The following is a 24024-nucleotide window of genomic DNA, read 5'->3' as shown; positions in this document are numbered from 1 at the left end:
CCAGAATTTTCCTCTTCTAGCACCATTCTTCTGTCAATGCTCAAGATTGTTGCTTTCTTTGGTAATTGCATATCTTTCATTTTTTTCACTTTTCTATGTGTCTTCCTACATTGGATATAACTCTCGATGAATTACAAAACATTTCTTCTCGTTGTGACCCTGCAATATGTGAGTTTTGCAATATATGGGTCAATAATAATATTTGATAGTAATCCACTTCGCTACTATATGTCCAGTGTACTTATTGATACCTCCATTCACTCTTTTTTGGAAACTCGCAAGTAGGTTGTGTTACACGGTCTGTGTTTAAAATAAAATTACTGATTTCAACAAACTCTGCATAAATACAAAGTTATCAAAGTTTAATGAACTACTAAGAATAGAAGAACAAAAATTATTTGCCAAGAACAAGATTTTGTAAAACATACCAAAATCTGGAAAAGACATAACGGAAAAAGATCAAGCCCAATGAAAGCACGGCGTCCCCTTAAGGAAATTATTTGCTCTATTATCCGAGGAATGATTTGGAATATGCCCACCCAAATTGAACAATCTCAATCACCAGTGTATTGATACCCAAAACGCAATAACAGCAAAGTACACAAACAATATTTGTGCAGAAAAAGAAGAGGAAATCAAAAATTTTCGTACGTTAAAAATATATTGTCAAGATCCACACGACCAATATTGAATGTTTGAAACCTTTCAAATGGTCATGGTTCTTTATGAAAGTTGCAAGCTTTCAAAACACTCATTTCCAACGGCGAGTTAAAACGTTTCAGCTAATTAACTAATATATTGAAACGTTTTGGCCGTTTCATATAATTTAATTAATTATTTAAATAAATAACAAAATAAGTAAACCAAACTTTATCCCAAATATAATCTCTCATTTATTTTCCAAAGTTAAGCCCGAAGTCGAGCGAGCGGCGATGATGACGGTACGGGGGGTTCCTCTTTCCAACCTTTTTAACAATTATTACAAGTGTTTATCTATTTAAACTCTTCTATTTCTCTTTCCACCAGCGATGAGGGAGAAATGTCTTTTTACTAAAGTGTAAGAGTACTTTCAAGTACTCAACTTTCCAATATCTTCTTTTTTTCATCTTTCTTCCATTTCTTATTCAGTCTTGCTATATACCAAAAAATCTCCAACATGAATGGGGAATGGTTATAACATTAATAATGCACGGACGAGTGTGTACTTTTCAAGCAAAGATCAATTGTATTTGGATAAGTAGGTTGCCCCTTGGACTTTTCATAGTGAAATATGTCGGATATACTCGGTCAATTGGTAGATGTGATAACTTTGAACCGTCGAGCTTTGGTGTATACCTAGACAACCATACGTCACACAATTAACCCTTCACTATTTATGGTTCTTACGGTTGTGTTCGTTTCAAACATGAACACCTTATAGTTTCATGAGTTTATAGAGAATTGGTTTTTTACATAAAATTCTCTTTGAAGCGGCTTACACTTTACACTCAAATAGGTGATTTCTAACTGTTTCATCTTATAGATACACTATTTAGTCAAATCTTCCTTACTTAGGAAATCATTGTAAAAATTTAAGTTTCATTGACTCATTGACAAGCCTTAAAGTCTTAACCATGTTCCTGAACATTGTCTTCATCATGAGAAAGAATAGAGTCGATTGACAATGTCGAACCGTCAGTTACAACTTTGCTTTTTATCCTTCAATCTAGCTCTTGGGATCTCTAGTCTGCTAGATAGAGTTACTGACATACTTACTTGTCCTAAGGCGTAAACTCATTCCCTTATATGATCTTTCAACTACCTCTCTCACTAGTCCTTTCATTATTGGATCTGACACATTATTGCTTGAATTTACAAAGTCAATTGTGATAATTCCACTAGAGAGCAGTTGTCTCACAGTGCTATGTCTCCATAATATATAACGGGACATTCCGTTGTACATGACGCTCCTTGCCATGCCTATTGCTGCTTGACTATCACAATGTATGCAAATAGGTCCCACATGTTTGGGCAAAAATAGAATATCCTCTAAGAACTTGCGCAGCCATTCAGCTTCTTCACCAACCTTATCTAAGACAATAAATTCAGATTCCATTGTGGAGCGAGCGATACATGTTTATTTAGACGATTTTCAAGAGATTACTACTCCATCAAGTGTAAACACATAACCACTTGTGGATTTTACTTCTTTTGACCCGATGATCCAATTTGCATCACTATATCCTTCAATTGCGGTAAGATATTTAATATAATTCAAAGTATAGTGTTGTGGATGTTTCAGATACCCCAACACGCGTTTCATTGTCATCCAATGAGGTTGATTTGGATTACTAGTGAACCGATTCAGCTTGCTAATAGAATATGCTATATCAGATCGCGTACAATTCATAATATACATCAAACTTTCCAACAGTCTGGCAAATTTCAATTGAGAATCACTTTCACCTTCACTATTTTGAAATATAACACTTAAACTCGATTGGAGATTTGATAATATTGAAACTCAAGTACTTGAACTTATCCAACACTCTTTCAATATGATGAGATTGAGATAATGCTATTCCCTAAGGAGTTTTGAAAATCCTGATCCTTAAGATCAAATCAGCAAATCCTAAGTCCTTCATATCAAACTTGCTGGACAACATGCACTTAGTAGCATTTATATCGTCAATATATTTACTCATTATAAACATGTCATGAACATATAGACAAACAATAACTTCATAATTCGAAACGTTTTTAATGTAAACACATTTATCACATTCGTTGATCTTGAATATATTTGCAAACATTGTTTGATCAAATTTAGCATGCCATTTTTTGGATGTCTGCTTGATCCCATAAAGTGACTTCACAAGTCCACACACTTTTTCTTCTTTACCAGGACCACAAACCCTTCAGATTGGTCCATGTAAATTTCTTCCTCCAACTCTCTAGTTAAGATGACCGTCTATACATCCATTTGGTGGATTTTAAGATCATGCATTGTCGCTAGTGTTATTAACATCTTAATTGATGTTATGCTTGTTGTTGGAGAGTATATATCAAAGTAGTGCAAACCTTTCTTTTGAAGTATACCTTGAATACAAGTCTAGCCTTATATTTGTCAATAGTCCCATCGACTTTCATTTTCTTCTTAAAGATCCACTTTGATCATAAAGGTTTATTTTCTGGAGGAAGATCACCCAATTCCCGAGCATGATTACTTAAATTGATCCAATCTCACTACTGACTACTTTTTTTCTGATAAAATTGACACAGACAAATTCATAGCTGCTTTAAATGTTTGATGCTAATTTTCAAGCTAGAATTCCATACTAAAGTAAGTGAATTTTCATTGGCGACTACTACGCCTAGGATCCTCATTAGGTTAAACTATTTTCTGTTGATTTTTCCCGTGGTCATTTAGGTCTTTTACTTGTCGACTCACATTTAGTTTTATACAGAAATGTGTTCAAAGAACTCAACGTTATCTGATTATTGTATTCACATGAATTGAGGATTATCATATTTGTGAATCAAAAACCAACAGGCCCTTAGTAATCACAACATATTCAATAAATACACAATCTATTGTTCTAGGTCCAATTTTCACCCTCTTGGGTAAAGGAACATCTCCCTTGGTTAGACACCCTCACACTATGAAGTATTTCAAGTTGGTTTTCCTTCCTTTCCATAACTTATTAACCGTAGGGATGGCTTCCCCCCAAAGGTTTTATGGTGAACCAGAACTGATTATCAAGTCATTTATCATTTCCCCTTAATGTTATTATTCTTGTGTTCCGCCAAACCATTTGAGTGTGGTGTATAAAGTGCACTAGTTTGATGAATAATACCATATTCTGAACATATTTGTGCAAAAAAAGATTTGTATTCTCCGCCCCTATCACTTTATATCATTTTTATCCTTATATTGAATTAATTCTCCACTTCATTTTTGTATTGCTTAAATGCATCAATTATTTTATCCATACAATACTATACATAATAAAATCAAGTGCATTCATCAATAAAAGTTATAAAATACTTTTTCTCAACAGGAGATGATGTCAACTCTATATTGCATATATCTCTGTGAATTAAGTCAAAAGGTTTCAAATTCCTGTCAACGGACATATAAATATGTATAACAAACTTACTTTCCACACAAATTTCGCATTTCAATTTATCGCATTTCAAATTCAGCAATACTTCTAAAGTAATTAATTTTTGCAAGGCTTTGTAATTTACGTGTCCCAAACGAGCATGCCATAAATCATTTGACTCCAATATGTAAATAGAAGCAGAATTCTTATTAATACTGTCAAAAACTATTACATTCAGTTTTAAGAGACCCTTATTAATGTAGCCCTATCTTAACAACATCTAATTCATACTTACTACAGGTTTGACACTAACTAGCATACACTTAAATACATTCTTAATGAGCAGTGCCACAGAATTCAGATACTTCCTAGTAATAGGAACATGAATAATATTGTTCAAAGTCAACACGTTGTTGGATGTCATTTCCAACATTACTTTCCCATTTCCTTCAATCCTTGTTGTTGTTGTGTTTCCAATGAGCAAATTTTCATCGAACTAAACAAGAGCATACATAGCAAAGACTTCTTTTTGCAGAGCAAATATTTTGAGTGGCACCTGAGTCCAGAAATCACTCCTTGGGATTTCCAACTATGTTTCACTCTGAGATCATTGCACATATATCATATGCATCTTTCATCTCTTCCACAAGGTTTGGTTGACTCTTGCCTTTGTCTTTATCTTTGTCCTTTCTTGGAGCACGACAATCATAAGACTTGTGACAACCTTACCACAGTTGTAATAGTTGCCCTTGAATTTCTTCTTGGCCTGCTCTAACTTCTGCCCGTTTAACATCTTTCTCTTCTTGCCTTTGTCAAGATCCTCTTCTACAATATTAAATTCAATTATCGACCAATTCTTACGAGAATTATTTTCAGCGGTCTTGTTATCTTTCTCAATCTTGAGCCTAACCACAAAATCTTCAAGATTCATTTCCTTACGTTTGTGCTTCAGATAATATTTTTAAGTCGTTTCACGAAGGAAGTATTTTTTAAATCATTGCAACCACATGAAACGTTTCACTAACTACCATGTCCTAAACAATCATATCATGAAAAATAACGTGAAGTTCCTGCACTTGTGATCAAACAGTTTTACTATCTCACATTTATACTCTAAAAACTTTGCGACCACAAACTTTTTCAAGCATGCTTATTTTGTCTTATATTTCTTCTTAAAGTTCATCCCGCAGTTCTTTTGAAGTTTTCATTACACTATATACATTATATAAGTCATCCTCTAAATCACTTAGGGGCCGCTTGGTAGAGTGTATAAGAATAATGCAAAATAGGGTGCATTAGTAATGCTTGCATTAGTAGTGCTTGCATTGGTTATATAAACATTAATTATTATGCATTGTTTGGTTTGATGTATTAGAAATAACATGTCTTGCATAATTTGTATTTAAAAAATATATTTTTATAATATACCCTTCACACTTTATTTATTATACACTTCTTTTGCAACAGCTCTTTGCTAAAAAATCAAAAAAATTTATTTTCTAAAACATCATTAACTCTTCTTCCTTTTTTTTCAAAAATAATACTCGCTGCGTCCCATTTTATGTGGCAACATTTGATCGGGCACGGAGTTTAAGAAATTAATAAAGACTTTGAAATGACCAAATTGTCCTTCAAAAGTAGACTCACTTTTATCTCTCCTCATAAATTTATTACAGTACTAGTTAAGAATTAAGTGGGACCAATAAGGGTAAAAGAGAAATTTATCTTTAAATGCTTATCATATAAGGAAATGTGACATTCTTTTTGGGACTGACCAAAAAGGAAATGGTACCACATAAAATGGGATGGAGGGGGTATTAAATATTTGTTCTATTACGTCAAAATATTTTTGTGAAAAGTTGGATAATCATTTCTTTTATCAAATTTAGCGTCACAAGTAAAAAAATTTATTAATTTATATTGAAATTAGATTATTATTTTTGATAAAATTAAGAGGTCATAAAGCATGTTAAGACACCAAAAAATTAAAAAAAAACACCGGAAAGCAAATCAAAATATAAAGAAAAACTTATGACAAGAAAGAAAATGAAAAGGCTTGAAGGGTAGTTTTGTAATTATTCAATCTAATGCAAGTGTTAAAATATCTAGAATTTCTCGGTATTAGTAATACACAACTTAAAACAAATAGAGTGTATAACTTATGATTGCATTAGTTATACATGACATGAAAAAATGTACCAAACAAGGTACTACTAATACACACACCTAATGCATGCATTATATTTTCTAATGCAGTCTACCAAAAGATCTCTTAGAATGTAGCATTTACATAAGAAGTCTGCATGTTTCCATGCTTCAATAATCATGAATTTTTCTTTGTCTGACATATCAGCAACAGGCATTGGAGTTTCTTCATTGATAAATTTCTACAGATCAAGAGTGGTAAGCCAGAAAAATACACGTTGTTGTCATCTTTTGAAATCCAAACTAGAGAATTTTCATGGTTTCGGTGCTGGTGGTACAATGGTTCAGGTTGGTGCAACAACAACTACTGTAACATTCTTTTTTGTCATTTCTAATAAATAAAAATCGATACATACCTAATAAGCAATAACTTTAAATTACAGACTTAATAGGAGTATAAAATTACAAAGATTTTTGTCTCCACCAGAAACACATATTAAAAATAAATAATAATTTTTTAAGATTGTTACACACTGGTTTAAAATAGAATTATTGATTTCAATAAACTTTGCAAAAACATGAAGTTACAAAAATATAATGAACCAGTAAGAACAAAAGGACAAAAATTAATTCACAAAAAACTAAAACCTGTAAAACGTAGTAGAATCTGGAAATGGAAGAACGAAAAAAAAATCAAGCTCACTGAAGGCCCAATATCCCCTTACAGAAATTATTCCTCTCTAGTATATGATGTTTGATTTGGAATAGGTCCGCCTAGGATAGAATGATCTTATTCATCAGTGTATTGATACCCAAACGTTGGTGTCTACAAGCCATTCAACGACAATAAAGTACACGAAAAATATTTATGCACAAGAAGAAGAAGAAATTAGAAATTTTCATAAGTAAAAAATCTGAAGAATAACTTGTAATTATAGCCAAGAGGAATTGTTTCTAAAAGGTTGAAATATTTCGGTATCCACACGACCTTTAATCAAAGTTGAAACCTTTCAAATGGTCATGGATGTTCCTGAAAGTTGAATTTTTTTAGAAATGTCAATTTCAATGACGGAAAATTCAAATAAAACGAGAAATTTTAAATAAAATGGATCGCGCGCGGATCTGAGTCGGGTCAAAAAGTTTCAGTTCATGAATTAATTAATTGAAATGTGGCCATTCAATTTAATTAATTAAATTGATAGCTAAACAATTAATATAAACTTTATCCAAAAAATAATCTCTTGATCATTTTTCAAAGACAAAGTCGAGTAAGCGACGAAGACAGCGGGGCGAAGGGGGTCCCTCTTTCCAACCCTATTAACAATTAATAAGAGTTTTTCTCTATTTAAACTCTTCTATTTTTCTTTCAACCACCGATGAGGGAGAAATGTCTTTTTACTAAAGTATAAGAGCAGTTTTCAAGTTATCAACCTTTTAATGTTCTCTTCTTTCCATCTTCCTTCGATTTCCCATTTACTCTTGCTATATACCAAACAGATTCACCTCCACCTTTAATCTAACACAACTCGATCTAGTTTTATTACTTGTTTCCAAATCAACTTGCAAGGCTTTGCCCACTGCAGCTTCCATCGACAAAATAGTTTCTTTGCAAAAAAATATTAGTGGTAGCGTAGATCCATACAATCGCAGTACTAGTCTCCTCCTCCGGATAAAAAAGTGGATACCATTTAAAAGTTCTCATAGAATAATACCAATTTTTTGAGAAATATAAAATATAGGCTTTGATAATAGATTCACATAATATTCCATCTTTAACGCCCTTATAAGTACTATTTGTTACATAGTAATGTTATGTTAACTGTTTTGCTATTGCCCATGTTCCAGCCAAAGGACCATGGCCTAATCCCACTTGGAAAAGGTTTGAAATTTTTCTCTTTATTTGGTTTTCAATTCTATTAGGAAAAGATTGGAATTGTAATCCTATTTGTAGTTTGTTTTGGCTTTTTAAGGAAAAGCACAACCCTATATATAGTGGATGGTCTTGAGAGAATAATTAATCGCTCATTGATATTGTCTTTAAAAGACATTAGAACATAAGAGAGGTTTTTTTAGAGAGCTTTCAACAAGAGAAAAGAGAGAAAGAAAAGGGTTCTTTTGTTGCAGTCTTTTTCTTCGATCAGCAACGTTGAGATCGTGTTACCCGATTAACTAACCGTTGGATCAGGGTGAAATTTGGACTGAGCGTTCTTGACATCTTGGTGGTTATTTGAACGGTAGAGATCAGATTCGGAGGTCAGCAAGATCCTGTTTTAGGTCCCGAACAGAAGCTTGGTTTTGGGTAGTGTTTCTTTCTATTTATCTTTTGTTGGTGTAGATATTGTTTGTTCTCTTTTAGCACTTGTTGTATAGACATTAGAAGAATATTTGTAACTCTATTATTGGTACAGTGAAGTAATTTGAATCTTGTCGATCCCATGGTGGTTACCTTCAGTTTAAAGGGTTTTTTCACGTTAAACTTGGTGTTCTTTATTGTTAGATTTTCATTTTCATTTTTTGTTACAACAACTGGTATCAGAGATGAGGTTATCTATATGGAGGGACATATGAGCAAGATGATATGTCTAAACGAAAGAAACTACAATATGTGGAAAAGCACGATGAAAGATCTATTGTTCGTGAAGAAGATGCGTCTTCTTGTTTTTTCTGCTCATAAACCCGAGAATGTGACCGATGAAAACTGGGAATTTGAGCACCAACACGTATGTGGATATATAAGACAATGGGTTGAATATAATGTTTGCAACCATATTGTGAATGAGACACATGCTAGAACATTGTGGGAAAAGTTGAAGACGCTTTACGCTTCAAAAACTGGCAATAACAAGTTGTTCTTGTTAAAGCAATTGATGACCTTTAAATACAAGGAGGGCAGTCCTATTCTTGATCATATAAATGATTTATAGGGTATTCTTGATCAGCTATCAGGAATGGGTGTTAATTTTGATGATGAAATACAAGAACTTTGGCTTCTTAATACTCTACCGGATTCTTGGAAAACTCTTCGTGTTTCTCTATCAATTTCTACCACTGGTGGAAAAGTGACTATGGAATATGAAAAGAGTGGTGTGTTGAATGAAGAGGTTAGAATAAAATCTCAAGAAACATCTTCACATTCAGATGTTCTATAACAGAAGATTGAGGGAGACATAAGACAAGAGATCCGAGGAGTAGATGTAAAAGCAAAAGCAAGTCAAAATTCAAGAATCCAAATATCATATGTTATCATTGTTGAAAGAAAGGACATATTAAAAGATTTTGTAAAAAATTGAAGCAAGATGTTAAAGAAGGGAAGAAAGAAGAAAACAATGAAAATAATGTTGTTGTTGTTGTCCAAGATGACCTTCTTTTCGCTTGTGATAAAGACGTCATCAATTTCGTATCTCAAGATACAAGTTGGATAGTATATACTGGAGCCACATCACATGTCAAACAAAGAAAAGACTTCTTTTCATCTTATACTTCTGTTAACTCTGAGGTGTTAAATATAGGTAATGCTGGTGAGGTTAAGGTGTTTGGTGTTGGAACTGTTTGTTTGAAAACCATTACCGGTTCAACCTTGGTCCTTCCGAATGTCAAGCATGCTCCAGACATTCCCTTAAATTTGATCTCTGTAGGACAACTAGATGATGATGGCTATCATAATGACTTGTGCAATGACCAATGAAAGCTCACAAAAGGCTCACTAATTTTAGCTCGAGGAAGAAAACATTCAAATTTATACGTGACACAAGGATTGATTCTTGGTGACTCTATAAATTGGAGAGCGAGACTTTATCAGAATTGTGGCACAAAAGGCATAGTCATATAAGCGAGAGGGGGATCACATGTTTGGCTAAGAAGAACACGCTTGCTGGTATGAAACAAACAAAGGTGAAAAGATGTGGCAATTACTTAACAGGGAAACATAAAAGAGTTTCTTTTCACAGTCACCCTCCTTCAAGAAAGCTTGAGCTATGGGAGCTAATACACTCAGATTTATGTGGTCCTTTTAAAGTGAAGTTAAAAGGTGGTGCACTTTACTTTGCTACTTTCAGATGATCATTCTCGCAAGATTTGGGTATATCCTTTAAAATCCAAAGATCAAGTGCTTGATGTGTTTAAATAACTTCAAGCCTTATCTGAGAGACAAACGGGAAAGAATTTAAAATGTATTCGCACTGATAATGGTGGTGAGTATATTGGTCCCTTTGATAACTACTGAAAATTGCAAGGAATTCATCATCAAAGACTCCTCAATTTTAAATGGTTTGGCAGAGAGGATGAACAGAACTTTAGTTTAGAGAGTTAGATATGTGCTTTCAGAGGCTAAATTTCCAAATTCTTTTTGGGCTGAAGCACTTAACACTGTTGCTTATGTTATCAATTTGTCTCCTGTTGTTGTTTTGGATGGTGATGTTCCAAACAGAGTTTGGTTTGATAAGGATGTTTCTTATGATCGCTTGAAAGTGTTTGAGTGTAAAGCTTGTGTGTATGTTCCAAAAGATGAGAGGTTGAAATTTGATGTTAAAACTAAGCAATGTATCTTCATTGGTTATGGTCAAGATGAGTTTGGATATCTCTTATATGGTCCAATTGATAAAAAAACTCATTAAAAGACGTGATGTTGTGTTTGTTGAAGATTTAACTATTGAAGATATTGACAAGACTGAAAAACTAGATTCTCATACTGATGAGTGCTTAGTTGATGTTGATCCAATTCCTATTATTGATACATCTTCAACACATGAGGGAACCCAAGGTAATGATCCAGATAATGATCAGAGTTTAGAACATATAAATGTTCCTACTTATGATGTTGTGGTTGAGAATCAACCAACTCATGGTGAGATAACCTCTTTGAATGATCTAGAAACCTCTTGTAGAAGATCTACTAGAGAAAAGCGAAGCTCAACACGTTATTCTCCTAATGAGGGTATCCTCTTGACTGACATGGGAGAATCTGAAGGTTATGATGAAGTCATGCTAGATACTCATAGAGATAGATGAGTAGAAGCCATGGAAGACGAGATGAAGTTACTTCACAAGAATGGCGCATATAAGCTAGTGGAGTTACCGAAAGGTAAGAAAGCTTTAACAAATAAATGGATATTTAGATTAAAGCAAGATAAACATACATTTTCACCTAGATACAAGGTTAGGTTAGTCGTCAAAGGTTTTGGTCAAACAAAGGGGATTGACTTTGAAGAAATTTTCTCTCCTGCTGTGAAAATGTCCTCTATTCGTATGGTTCTAGCCTTAGCCGCAAGTCTAGATTTAGAGCTTGAGCAAATGGATGTCACAACTGATTTTCTTCATGGTTATTTAGAAGAGGAGATCTACATGGAGCAACCTGAAGTTTTTGTAGTTAATGGGAAAGAAAACCACATTTGCAAATTGAGAAAGAGTTTGTATGGCTTGAAACAAGCTCCAAGGCAATGGTACTTAAGTTTGAATCTGTCATTGAAAATTAGGGATACAAGAAAACTTCTTCAGATCATTGTGTTTTCTTTTAGAAGTTCTCTGATGATGATTTTATTATCTTACTACTTTATGTGGATGATATGTTGATTGCTAAAAATAAATCTAGAATTGCAGTCCTTAAGAAAGAGTTAAGCAATTTGTTTGCGATGAAGGACTTGGGGCGAACAAAGAAGATCTTACGCATACAAATCCATCAAGATAGACACAAGAAGAAGTTATCTCTATTCCAAAAATAGTATATTGAGAAAGTACTCAAGAGGTTCAACATGATAGAGACAAAAGTGGTTAGTACACCTCTTTCTAAACACTTTAAGTTGAGTACGACTCAAAGTCCATCGACTAATAAAGAGAAGAATGAAATGTCGAGTATTCCATATTCTTCCGCGGTTGGTAGTTTTATATATGCTATGATTTGCACTAGACCAGATATTGCACATGTTGATACCGTTAGCAGATTTCTTTCCAATCCTGGAAAAAAACATTGGCGTGTAGTGAAATGGATACTACGATATTTGAAGGGTACGTCATATATGGAGTTGTGATTTGGTAGTGGCAAGTCTAAACTAGTATGCTACACGGACTCTGATTTGGGAGGAAATCTTGACAATTCAAAATCCACTTCTGGCTATTTGATCACTTTTTGAGGGGTATCTATTTTTTGGCAATCAAGACTTCAGAAGTGCATAGCTCTATCTACCACAGAAGCCTAATATATTGCCATTACTGAAGGTTCCAAGGAATTGTTTTTGATGAAAGAGTTTATCAAAGATCTTGATTTTGAACAATCAAGATTTGTCTTATTTTGTGATAATCAAAGTGTTATTTATCTCACCAAGCACTCTATCTTTCATTCTTAGTCCAAGCATATTAGTAGAAAATATCATTTGATTAGAATGGCCCTAGAAGAGAAATTATTTGAGGTTGAGAAGATACACACTAATGACAATCCTTCAGATATGCTTACCAAAGTGGTGATCGTAGATAAGCATGAGTTTTGTAGAAGTGCGGTAGGCATGAAGCCTGCCAAGAGATTCTCCACTTGAAGTCCATTTGTCCCCTTGGCTGGAGGGGGAGTTTGTAGGGCTATTGCCCATGTTCCATCCAAAGGCTCATGGCCTAATCCTACTTGGAAAATGATTGAAATTATTCTCTTTATTTGGTTTTCAATTCTATTAGGAAAAGGATTTGAATTGTAATCCTATTTTTAGTTGGTTTTGGCTTTGTAAGGAAAAGCACAACTCTATAAATAGAGGATGGTATTGAGAGAATAATTAATTGCTCATTGATATTGTCTTTGAAAGACATTAGAACATAATAGGTTTTTTGAGAGAGTTTTCAACAAGAGAAAAGAGAGAAAGAAAAGGGTTCTTTTGCTGCAGTCTTTTTCTCCGACCAGCAACGTTCAGGTCGTGTTTTCTGATTAACTAACCATTGGATCAGGCTGAATTTGGACTGAGTGTTTCTAAAATCTTGGTGGTTTGTTTGAACGGTGTAGATCAGATTTGGAGGTCAAAAAGATCCTGTTTTAGGTCCCGAACAGAAGCTTGGTTTGGGTGGTGTTTCTTTCTATTTATCTTTTGTTGGTGTAGGCTATTGTTTGTTCTCTTTTGACACTTGTTGTGTATCCATTAGAAGAATATTGGAACTCTATTATTGGTATAGTGAAGCAATTTGAATCTTGTCAATCCCGTGGTGGTTACCTTCGATTTGAAGGGTTTTTTCACATTAAACTTGGTGTTCTTTATTGTTAGATTTTTGTTTTCATTTTTTCGTCACAACATTAACATGTCATTTTAATTCACATTTCTTGGGTACAATCTTCCGAACTTGTATATGTCTAGCCATACGTATGTAAATTTTCCACTACAACAAATTCTAAATCCTCATTCACAATAATATGCTCCACTTCCTTTTCCTTCCAGATTACTCTAGGTTCTCCATGCAAGTATGTTAAATTAGTCAATGGTCATGGTGCACGGAACGTCATAGATGGTTGTAACTTTGAAGCATATGAACTCTCTCCAACAGTGTGTCCAGGATGCATAATTAGTGGAGAAGCCTCCACAAACGGCTGCTCGCTGGCCACAATGGCCATTCTAGTAGGCGGCCAAATTCAAATTTTGAATGCAATGTTTTTTGAGAGAGTCCAGTCTTGAAAATTCTTTATCCAAAATGAATTCATATAAATAGGACCAGAATATTTATTGTGGAAAGTAAACGAGTGAATGAATGTTTTATAATTAAAAAAAATTCCATAGTGTAATCTAAATTACATTTTATCCTTATTCTATTCTATTCACAAAAATCTCTTAAAATATCAGTCATCTGGATACATAAGTTCATCCGGGTACTTTAAATATGATATATTATAAAAGAATGTTCACTTAATATGGAATATTAACATGAATTGATTCTTTCCCATAAATCACGCAGATATGATTGATATCAATCCATTCCAATTTGTAAAAATTTCACAAAATTTAAATTTCAGATTTTCATCTTCTCCAACAAGTGGAAATCATAAAAGTTCCACGGGAGTAATTGCCTTCTTTGTGTTGTTGCTCAACAACCTTTCAATGTTAACATCGATGGAACGATTGTTGATTTTCAATTGTATAGAGGAAAAAATCTTATCAATTGCTCTTTTTTACTCATTTTTTTGCCTTTTATTCTCTCCAAAATTCCAAAAATGACGTGCATTTTGTCTTTTTGTATTATAAAAATATGCAGGAAATATAAGATAGAAGTTGCTATAGTAATCTAGATGACTAGCCATGAAGTACTAATAGTAGGATATAGTTGCGAAAGAGATGACAACTATTGAATAATCAAGAATTCATGGGTTTATCATGGAGTGTGGAGGGATATGAATATATAAGAAGAAACAATGATTTTCCATATGGTGTTTATGTCATTATTTCATTGGCTTCTTATCCGACGAAGAAATTATCTTTTGTATTAACTCCTTATGCATCATTTGTCGTTCAACCACCTCTTTCACCATTCCCTCTGTCCTCTCCACCATTAGTATATAGTTTTTTTTAATGTATCATTGTTAAATTATTATTTTATTATTTTGATGTGAATATATAAGTCATGATACATTATTAGTAAACAACCCGCGTGTATTGTAATTTTATGGGATAATTCACAAGTATCTCCTCAACCTATGCCCGAAATCTCAGAGACACATTTATACTATTCTAAGGTCCTATTACCTCCTAAATTTATTTTGTCAATAATTTTCTACCCCTTTTTCGGCCTACATGGCACTATGTTGTGGGTCTAGCGCTGGTTGACTTTTTTTTCAAACTAATGCCACATAGACCGAAAAGGGGTAGAAAATTACTTATAAATTAAGTTCAGGGGGGTAATAGGACCTTAGTATAGTATAAATGTGTCTCTGGGGTTTCAGGCATAGGTTGAGGGGGTACTTGTGCATTTTCCCTATATATATATATATATATATATATATATATATATATATATATTCAGTTTTTTCTGAATGGTTGTACCATTGATAGTTCTAATGTACCCAATACATGTTATAAGATGGTTACAAAATTGTGCTGACATGTGTTCATTCGTTGTTAGATATATGTTGCATTACGAATTGAAAAAAAAGATATTTCATATAATGTATCACTAAGTTTTTTAAGATTTACAGATTATTTCATGTTGTCTGGGTTTTAATGTATCAAGATTATTATTTGGTGATCTATACATATACGTCACATTCTAAGTTGTATAAGACTGAACAATATTGAAGAGTGCAGATACATAACACATAATTGATGTTTTAGTGTCTATATAACCTTTTAAATTTGAATGAGAGTGTTGATTCATTGAAAAACTTGATATATGCAGATGATACATTAGATAGTGTTTATGTATCAATTACATTTATATGAACATGATAAAACTAATAAAAGATTCAACAACATTAGAGTTATTTATCAATACCTTAAATATGAATATGATACATTGCATAAAACAAAGATGAACAGAGAATCAGATACATTAGAGAAGTAAAGATTGCTTGTAATGTATTCTATATCCTTTTAAAATTAAAAAATATTGATGATATATTATAAATGATACATTAAGCATTACTTATGTATCAAATGTATAAGTATAACACATGAAACTCACTAGTCGAATATTCAACAATATTTGAATTATGTATCAATATAATAAATATATACCTGATGCATTACATAAAATATAAATTTATTGTAGCATTAATGTATTTGAAATTTCATACCACTAACAAAGACTAATTTAAGAAACAAAAAACAATATAAATTGAGAATCGATAACTTTGATAAAGATAGGCGTGATGATGCATTCTTCTCCGACCTTGCCTTCTCCAAAAAGTCAACATCTATATTTTCAACAAAGGCTACCAAATTATCCTGATCCTTATTATCCCGGTGTATTTTGATCACACCTAGGTTTCATTTTCATCGGGATAGTCCAGGTCATCAATTACAATATTACAATATTGATTAACATGTCAAGTATGGTAAGTATATTATGCATACACTTTTATCATACGTTTACCAACATGCGTCCATTAATATTTGAATTAATATTAGTAAATTGGTGATTAAAAAAAAAGAATGAACTACAAAAATCGACGAAGACGAAAATTACGTAGTTAAGAAGTTGAAATTGATTTGAGTGGGGAGAGAGTGATTTTGAATTTCAGATTGTTAGGATGGAATTAGTTGATAAGATTGTGGGAATGAGGTTATAGGGATTAAGGAGTGAATTAAGGAATAGAAACGTTAGTTTTGGGAGTATGAAGTTATGTATCATGAGGTTAGGATTTTGAAGTAAAATAAGGGATTTTGGCAATATTTTAAAATGGTACAGAATAATAGAAATTATGTTAAATAAAGATGTGTACATATGTAATTTTTCCTAAAAACAATGCATAAAGGGATTAATTACTTGAGTAAACCATTTTTAAGAAATAATTACTTATTTTAGATATACTCTTTAATTATTAACATTTATAACAAAATATATTTTATTAGCGTTTTTTCTCTCTCGACTCTTTTCTTTTTTCTCTCTCAGCTTTTTAATTTTTCTCTTTTGTCGCTCTTTTTTTTTAGTTTCTTCTCTTTTTTTTCTTGTTTTCTTTTTTGCTGCTCTCTCTCTCTCTCTCTCTATATATATATATATATATATATATTGCTTTTTTTTCTTTTATTTCTTTCTCTATTTTCTTTCGTAGATTAGTTAATAATTTTGCAGAATCAATAATTAATTAATTAATTAATTAATTAGAAAATAATTTAATCGTAACAAATAAAGAGACATAAAAAATTGCAATACAAATTAAACGTGAGTTAAAAATGTATTACACACGTATTGAAGTTGAATTAGGAGAAAATAAAGCATGAATGCAACATGTAGCAAACCAAAAAGTATTCTACATTCTGCAAACTGAATGAATTTATCAAATAATTCAATCGTAACAAATCAACAAACAAATTGCATAAATGAATTAAAACTGTATTTAAACGTGTACTGCACAAATATTAAAGTTGCATATGAAGATAAAATTAAGCATGAATAAAAAAAATAAAAAACTTAACTAATGAAAAAACAGAAAATTATTTATAGAGTAAATTAAACTTGTATCAATAATGAATTAAACAAGTAATTCAGTAGTAACAAATAAATAAAAAAATTGCAAAATGAATTAAATTGCATTAAAATTGCATTATACAGTACTACAGTTGAATTAAAAGAGAGAACTAAGAATGAATGAAAAACGTAACTAACGAAAGACAAGACAATGATCTATAACTAAATTAAACTCATATGATTCATGAATATATATCTTATAAATTATCTTTGTTTTTGTCACTGAGAATAAGAGTGATGGTTGCAATATGTATTTAAAATGTATTGTGCATGTCTTTTAGATGTATTATAGTGTGCTACCGAAATTATTCTTGTTGGTATCCGTAAGAAATGAGTGCAGTGTACAATAGGTATTATACATGTATTATTCATGAATAAAATATGTATTATATGTGTTTTATAAATTATTTTTGGTTTGTATCACTAAGAATGTGAGTGATGTTTGCAATATGTATTAAAAATGAATTGTGCATGTATTATAAGTGTGTTACCTAAAGTATTTTAGCCGATATCATTAAGAAGGGAGTGAAGTTTGCAATAGGTTTTATAAATGTAGGATGTATTGTACATGATTTTAATACAATTTTAATACAATTATGAAAAATATCTAATAAAACTTTATTACAAACGCGATATAATTTCGTAAACTCATCCTTTTCGAGCTCCAAACCAATATTTTTTCTAACCATCTTAGAATTGAAATATAAACTCCGAACGATATTTTCAACTATTTGTAGGAACAACCTATCCAAACTAATCGCAAACGAAAGAGTAGTCAATGATTCGTAGTTTGAATAAAACTTATATCAATAATTAATTAGACAGTAATGCAACCGCAACAAATGAAGAAACATAATAAACTGCTAAATGAATTAAACTTGAATAAAAAATGTATTACACACATATTAAAGTTGAATTAGAAGCAAATTAAAAATGAATACAAAATGTAGCACACGAAAGAGCACTAGGTGATTTAAACTTATATCAATAATAAATTAAACAAGTAATCTAATAGTAAAAAGTGATAAACTACAAATAAACTAAATTTTCATTAGAAGTGTATTATACAATATTAAAGTTGAATTATAAGTGAAAATTAACAATAAATGAAAAACATAACTAATGAAAGACAAGACAATAATATATAGCCTTAATTAAACTGGTATTATTCATGAATAATTAAAATAAGTATTATATGTGTTTTATAAATTATTTTAGTTTGTAACACTAAAAACATCAGTGATGTTTGTAATATGTATTACAAATGTATTGTGCACATGTTATATATTATTTTGGTTTAAGAACATGAGTAATGTTTGCAATATGTATTACAAATTTATTGTGCATATGTTAATGTATTACAAGTATATTACTTAAATTATTTTGATTGATATCACTAAAAAAAAGAGTGAAGTTTGTAATACGTAATATAAAGGTATTGTTGGTGATTCTAATACAATTTTAATACAATTATGAAACATATCTAATATAACTTTAATAAAATCACGATATAGTTCTATAAATTTCATGTTTTTCAAGTTTCAATCTAATATTTCTCCATAAATCAATTATAAACTTAACCAAATCCTCTTAAAATTAAGATATAAGCTCTAAATTAAAAGATATTATTTTAATTATTTGTAGAAGCAATCTATCCAAACTAATCACAAATTCGTAAAATTCAAATAAAGAATTCAAAATTTAAAGTTTTATAATAACCATCAATTAATGGTGAACTTTTGTAGCTATAATTTTAAAGATTGGAAATTTCTATTTGAGAACATGATATTGTACAAATATTCAATTTTTCTATTCCTTTTCTGGTCGTGTTTTTGAGTAAAAATAATTAAATATGGACAAAAAATTATTTTCAAATAGTTGATTAAATATAAATTTCATAGAAGAGGACTAAAAGAATATTAAAAAAGAGAGGAGGAATATAAATAATGAGAGAGAAAGAGACGAAGAAGAAAAAGAATTAAAAGAAGAAGCGGATGAATAGAAAAAAGGGCTGAAAAAGAGGGGATATAATTTTTTTCAATTCTAAAAAAAAATTATATTTAGTTAAAAAAATTATGTTACCATAAATATAAATGTTTCTATAATAAATTACTTCATCAAAAAAACATTAAATTCATTTTTTTTAAGGAAGTTGGTGTAGCATGATTTAATGTCCCTTTCGTACAAATTATAATTTACCAACACTGGATAAAACGAAAAGAAAGCAGTTGAAAAACGTAAAGACCACAAATATTCATGTTTCCACGGATCTCTCCTCAAGTAGCTGAAGAGAGGAACATTTTTTGTACCCAGATATTAGCAAATAAACATTAGATTTGTGAGAATCCAAGATGTCGTACGGAATTATGAAGAAATTGCATGAAGATGTGGTGATGCAGATTCTCTTAGAGTTATCGGTGAAATCTCTCATACGATTCAAGAGCATCTCTAAGATTTTGTACACTCTAATACATTCCTCCATTTTCATCAATCTTCATCGCAACCGCAGAAGAAACACAAAAGATGAATTGCTTATCTTAAAGCGTCCCATCTTTCTAGATGAAAACCTATATAAAAATATAATGTATTTTCTTTCTAGTAATGATAACGATGATACCCTAAAGCACGTTTCTCCAGAAATAGATGTACCATATTTTGAGAATGATTTTTGTGTTCAATTTCAACAGCTCATTGGTTCTTCTCATGGTTTGATTGCTTTGACAGATTATGAAGAAATCATATTTCTAAATCCTACTACTAGAAAATATAGACTTCTCCCACACAGCCTTTTTAGGTGTCCAAAAGATTTCGTTTTTGTCCCCAGAGGTGTTGGTTTTGGATATGACTCAATCGAAAAAGATTACAAGGTAGTCAGGTTTTATAAACTGTCTTCGGAACCTTATGATAGGGATTTAGAAGCAAGACATAGCAGAGTTGAGGTTTATGATTTTCGCACACATACTTGGAGGTGAATTATTCCTACCGTAAAGTTATTGCCCAGGGTGCATCACTATGTTGGTTCCGAAGCCTTTTTTAGTGGAGCATGTCATTGGACTGCACAGGATGATGATGAAGAGCCCATCGTTCTCTGCTTTCACTTAACCTACGAATCTTTTCGCAACATAAAATTGCCTGATACTTGTTATTTTTGTGACAATAAAGGTTATGGCCTCACAGTTTGTCAAAAATCTTTAACCTTAATTTGTTACCCACATCCAAAATGCCATCTTGAGCCAGGAAAAGAGTTCACAGATATTTGGTTCATAAAGGAGTATGGTGAAGATGAAACATGGATTAAGAAATACACAATTAGACCTCTTCCCATTGAATCTTCATTCGCAATTTGAAAGGATCATATATTACTTTTTCAAACCGGAACTGGAACTTTGAGTTCCTATGATATTCATTCCGATCAAATCAACGAATTCGGTTACCAAGCTAATAATGGTACTTTGAGACTTGTAATATACAATGAAGCTCTCACTATAATTCCAAGAGAAAGCAACGAAGCTACTCAAGTTCTAAATTATTGACTCTTAAAACTCCTTCTTTGTGACCATTCTACACTTCAAAATTTTTAGATATTTGGATGTAATATTTGAATTTAATAATACACTAGGTAAATATATTCTCTTTTGTAAATGAATTTCATCCATTTGATTTCCTAATTTACACTACATTCCATTTTAAATATTAATACTGAAGAAATCCTACCCTGTGTTCAAGAACCAGGTTCTTGAATGATGCACAAAGTTACTTAAAAGACAACAAACATATGTATTGTGGAAATCTCCCCAACTATAGGAAGGGAAAAATCACACTAAAGTTTTATAATTATTAGAACGTGATTATTAATTCCAAAAATATATGTTATAGCAAATAGTATTTTTTTATTTAAGCGAAGATTTACATAATAAGCTTAGCAAAAAATAAATATCGTAGATTCCTCTGTGAATATTCAACGTGGATCGTTATATATATTTTTTATTCACACAAACCTATGAAAATGGTCAATGAACAATTTTATTAGTTAAATGTAAAAATGTATATATTTATTTCAGTTTAATGAGGTTAATCGTGTAATTAGTCTTATCTCAATAATATTGCCTTACATACAATATTTGCTTTGTATTTCTCTTGTCATCTAACCAGATGCGCTTTGCATGTATATTCTACGTTAAATTGTTTAGATGTCATATGAACATGCGAAGAGAACAACTATAATTTTATATATTCACATATTTTCACATTGATTCTAAGTTTTTTTTTTTAAAAAAATACGGAACATTTTAAAATAACATATTTTGAAGTTAGAAGGTTTTGTTAGCTTGATAATACATTTGTGACATATATAATATTTTAATTTAAATACAAATACCGACACAAAATAAATATATATTTGCATTAATAGAAAATATTTATCTCATAAAATGAATTGTTAATTAAATAACAAAAATTAAACTAATACAAACTTCAACTGACGTTAAAAATTATGAACTTTTTTTTATCTAAATATTGAAATATTAAGAAATAGTAAATAAGTAAAACAAAAGGACATTTTTTATACAATAATTACTATTTTGAAGTAAGTTTCATGAGAGTCTAAATCACATAAGTAACATTGATAAATAAAGTCATACATTTTGTCTTGAGCATCAAAAACAAATCGTGATAATTCTCTAGATTTTGAAAAAGATATTCAGAAGCATATATCTACATCACAAGAAAAATTGTTAACAAAAACAAATGAATTTAGACTACATAAAGTTAACTTCATATATTGGAACATTGCATACTAATGTATATATTAAGCAAAAAAAATAATTATTATATCATCAAAATAGTTTTTCTCAAGTACTCGAGGTTATGAAATACCCTCTTAGGAGAATGACTTACTTCATCAGAATAGTGGTACCTCATATCTCCTAATCACATACAAAAAAAAAATGCAAGAAGAAGAAGAGTAGAAGATTTTTTTAAAAAAAAGTGTCAAAAACACATCCAAACTATCCACTTTTTTTAGTTTCATACCTAAACTATTGAGAGTATGAATTTCATACATAAACTACAATTTTTTAGTTTTAGCCTTAGCGGTGTGTGTAATACACTCTCTCTTTTATTTGAAAAAACCTTGACACATGACATTCCACATAGATAAAATATTTTAACTAATAAAATATTAATATCCATTAAAAAATAAATATTAAAGTATTACTATCCATATAAAAAGTTGAATTATTTTTCTTACCCCACTCCACCACCTCCGCCACGCAACCCCCCCCCCCCCCCGGACGACCCCCATCCTTTTTTAAAATAAAACATTTATAAAATATATTTAAAAATTTCATACTTCATCCTCCCCCCGCCCCCTCCGAAAAAAAACACCACCCACTCACCCCCCCCCCCTCCCCAATAGAAATTAATATTATTTTATTTTTACAAAAAATAAATAAATTATATCCCATCCTATTTAATCCTCCACTCCTAATTTTTTTTTTTTTTACGTTTTTCTCATTTTGTGTTAGATATACTCATACATATATTTTTAGAAAATATTTTTTATTAGTGTACTGAATATAACATAAATAACTTTAAAAAAATAAGTTTTGTGGCGACAAGTAAAAAATATTTTCGATATGTATATCTAAACACTGGAAAAAAATTGAAAGCAGAGGGTTATGTGAGATGATTAGAATTACTTTTGTAAGAAAATAAAATATTATCTAAATTAGTATTTGAGGAGGGGGAGGAGATGAAGTAAAAAAATAAATACTTTTATAAAAGAAATTGGGAAAATGCACAAGTACCCCCTCAACCTATGCCCGAAATTCCAGAGACACACTTATACTATATTAAGGTCCTATTACCCCCTGAATTTATTTTATAAGTAATTTTCTACCCCTTTTCGGGCTACGTGGCACTAGCTTGAAAAAACCAGTGTTGGGCCCACAAGATAGTGCCACATAGGCCGAATATGGGTAGAAAATTATTAATAAAATAAGTTCATGAGGGTAATAGGACCTTAGTATAGTATAAGTGTGTCTCTGAGATTTCGGGCATTTTTTTGAGGGGGTACTTGTGCATTATCCCTAAAGAAATGTAAACAAAATAAAAAGTAAAAATTAGACAAATCACCTAGTATAAGAGAGAAATTACTTTCTATCCGTACTCTTTCATTAATTATCAAAAATCCTTTTTTCGTTTAGTATTTTTTGGATACATAATATTGTAGACAGATACTTTAATTAATAACGGTTGATACTTACATTATTAAGTTGTTGTTATCAGTTTAAGCATTAAATAAGGGATTAAAAACAAAAATTAATTGATTCCCACAAATTACGCGTACGTTTCTTCCTTCAACCAATCAGTCATAAACCTATAACTGAATTATAATTTTTAAATTTCAAATTGTGCAATATTCATCTTGTTCTTTGAAAAAACATTAAAAGTTTGATTCAAACAATTTTGAAACGCAATTTTGTGAAGATTTGAAATGAATATTTTGATCTTGTTAAGACATTTTGGATCATTGAAAAGTGATGTTAGATACGAGCAACACAAATGTTATGTAATAGTGGTTGGAGAAAATATTTCATTCGTAAATCTTATTTCAACAATTGCAGTTGAATTTGGTATTGATGAATTGAAAAAA

The 24024-nt window shown here is 31.1% G+C and overlaps 1 pseudogene across 1 annotated transcript; it reads left to right on the top strand.

The window, feature by feature from the left end:
- Positions 1–19540: 19540 nt before the first annotated feature.
- On the top strand, positions 19541–20977 carry LOC104646924 (S-locus F-box protein type-2; annotated as a pseudogene). Its single transcript, XR_741080.3, has one exon. The product of XR_741080.3 is annotated as an S-locus F-box protein type-2 (transcript).
- The last annotated feature ends 3047 nt before the right edge of the window (positions 20978–24024 follow it).

Source organism: Solanum lycopersicum, chromosome 1, assembly GCF_036512215.1.
Source record: "Solanum lycopersicum chromosome 1, SLM_r2.1".
NCBI lineage: Eukaryota > Viridiplantae > Streptophyta > Magnoliopsida > Solanales > Solanaceae > Solanum > Solanum lycopersicum.
The sequence above is the reverse complement of the archived record's forward strand: the minus strand, read 5'-3'. Positions and strand labels throughout refer to the sequence as shown.